Source organism: Vipera berus (genome assembly GCF_964194415.1).
Source record: "Vipera berus genome assembly, chromosome: Z".
Taxonomy (NCBI): domain Eukaryota; kingdom Metazoa; phylum Chordata; class Lepidosauria; order Squamata; family Viperidae; genus Vipera; species Vipera berus.
The window spans coordinates 87,822,035-87,824,896 of NC_138205.1; the positions used below are offsets into that span (position 1 = coordinate 87,822,035).

Genomic DNA, 2,862 nt, shown 5'->3' on the forward strand with positions numbered 1-2,862 from the left:
CAGAGAGGGCCTCCTCAGGGTGCCTCCGGTCAGAGAATGCCGGCTGGTGGCCCCCAGGGGGAGGGCCTTCTCTGTGGGCGCCCCGGCTTTATGGAACCAACTGCCGGTTGAGCTCTGGATGGCACCGGATCTTCGCTCCTTCCGACGCGGGTTAAAGACCCATTTATTCGAACAAGCTGGCCTGGCCTGATGGGGGAACGTTAAGGTTTTAATGGGTTTTATATTCTGATTGTTTTAATTGGGCAATTATTTAATCCTTTTTTAACTTTTGTATTTCTATTTATATGCCCTGTTCACCGCCCTGAGTCCTTCGGGAGAAGGGCGGTATAAAAATGCAATAAATAAATAATAATAATAATAATAATAACTAATGTGATGCAGGATTTTGCTTACCCAAAATGGCTGGGTTGGGATCCTTATTTTTGAAGAGATACAAACCAAACTCATTTAATTTAGAAGTGACAAAGCTATTTCTGTTATTTCAGATATTCCTATCAAAATGTCATTCCTTGTCAGGAATATAAAAGATTGTACCTTCAGATTCCATCCAACTATGGAAACTGCTATCTTAATAATTGTCAATCAGCCTAAGCTTTCAGATCTCCTACCTGAATAATTCTGAACTGGCTGGATCATTGTATTAAATATAATGCTCAATGTCTGCCCAATGGTGCAAATCTAGTGTAGCTCTTGATCATGAAGCAAACTGAATAAAGACTTAGCCATCTGCATTGCCTGCTCAATTTCCAGTGTTCTTGCAACAAATCTCTGTAACAAAATCAAAATCTTAATATATTCCTCAGTGTGTCGGCAGTCAATAATGTTCTCATTAAACTAACTAATGTTCTTATGGTTGCTTGAAACACTTTATTGGCCTTCAGAGCTACCTTACACATTTGCAGGAGTAAATTAATTGTAACAGTGTTTGAGTTGAAAGTACCTCATCTACTCATGACCTCCTGAGACTTGATGGTCAATGCCTTTAAATCTAATCTGAAAAGGAATTATATGAAAGCTAATGATTTTAGCAGTTAAATCTCCATCTTCAGGCTTTTTACAGATAAACAGTTATTTGACTGGTACAATTTCAAGAGCTATTAACTAGAGAATAATTGTTAAAAACTGTTAGGGGAAGAAAGGACATGAATTACTGCTATAGTATATATAGCTCTAGCATAGTGCTATGTATGATCATTTTTAGCTTCCTTTCATTTTACCCAGGCTAGTGCAGATAAAAGAGTGTTTGTGCAACAATTTCCAAATATGATTTCAATCAATAAAATTTAAATCTAAATAACAAGGGAAAGACTTAAATAATAATCAGTGTGCCTGCCCCCCAAAACTGAATATTGCACAGCTTGTCAATTTAAAGAGCGGAAGTATCTAGATATTTTTTTAAAAAAAACATAGAATAGACTTTTTTCCTCTCAAAACTGCAATCTGGGAAGAGTAAAGGAATGTTTCTGTAGGAATTGGTAGCCCGTTGTTAGGGCCACAGTCAACCCTCAACCTTATTTGAAAATGCTTTGCAAAGAGAGAGACAAGAAGAGACATAGGGAGGAAGAGGAGGAAAAGATGAAAGAATAGTAGAAGAAAATGCAAGTGTCTAGGAAAAAATGTCCCCCTACCACTTTTGACTCTGACCCTGCTGTTTGCTTCAGCTATTCAGTCAACTCTCATGGGGTTTCAAATACAATATCCCTGAGAAAATGTGACCTTAAGGGGGAGAAAACCCTGTGCAGTACTGATGCGTAGTTGGGAGGACAATCTCTGCAAATTAGACCTTGCTAATAAGAAGCTATATGCACCATCTACATCAGACATGTCAAACACAAGGCCCGGGGGCCGGATCCGGCCCACGAAGTGGTTTCATGTGGCCCGCGAAGCCATCCTGGAAACAGTGAGGGAACGGCCCCCACTGCCTTTGCCCTGGCCCAGAGACCCTCCTTCTGCCAGAGACCCTCAGATCTGTCCCACTCCTGCCCAGGCCCCCATAGGCACCCTTCATGCGAACGATGTAGAGCTGGCCACGCCCACCCAGTAGGCCATAGGCACTCTAGCCACCCACCCAGTAGGCCACACCCACCCAGGCCACACCCACCCGGTCCCCTGAGGGCAACTGCAATGCTGATGCAGCCCTCAATGAAATTGAGTTTGACACCCCTGATCTACATATACAGTGTTTATTTGATGGAAGATGAATCTCCCAAATACTTCCTGGAAACTGGAAGAGGGGAAGTAGTTGAGTGTCAGTTGCTGAGAATATCACTGAAAACAAACAAATGGACGAGAATTAAAAATAGCTTCATACAGATAGCACTGATGAAGAGGCCTCTGCAGATTATCCTTTGCAGCCACTTGGAAGAGATAGGCTCATACCCTTGTTAATGAATTGTAATATCTATATGCAGCTCCTGTTTTCTTTCCTTCTTTGCCCAGTTATTTTCTTTGCTTGCTCAACTAGATGCAGCTTTTTCTACTGCTTTCTCTTCTTCTTTCAGTTATCGGTGTAATGTATTGGGCTTTGTTTTACTGAATGTATCATGTGGGTTTTGATTGCTGGAAGGTTGCTTAACCAGGGAGCTGGCTAATGGCTCCCAGCTCCTCAGACAACCTGTCTCCAATGCTGCCATTGGCTGCTTCTAGGGCGGCAATAGGTTACATTAAACCTATTGGCCGCCACCTAGAGGTCAGAGTATAAATAGCTGCATTTGCAGCCCTGTTTCCCAGTTCGGTTCCTGCAAGCAAATAAAGAATGTTTCTGACTGAACTCACTCACCTCATCTCTTCACTCAAGCAAAGAACCCAGTACACAACAATCTGCTTGTTCAGCCCATCTCTATTCCATTTTCTTTCCTCTTT

General features: G+C 42.0%; 1 long non-coding RNA gene across 1 annotated transcript; it reads right to left on the reverse strand.

The window, feature by feature from the left end:
• Positions 1 to 2,169: 2,169 nt before the first annotated feature.
• LOC308676925 lies at positions 2,170 to 2,862 on the reverse strand. The gene is made up of 2 exons (XR_014028383.1): positions 2,780 to 2,862; positions 2,170 to 2,268 (listed from the first exon to the last, which is right to left on the reverse strand). It is a non-coding gene; the product is annotated as an uncharacterized lncRNA (long non-coding RNA).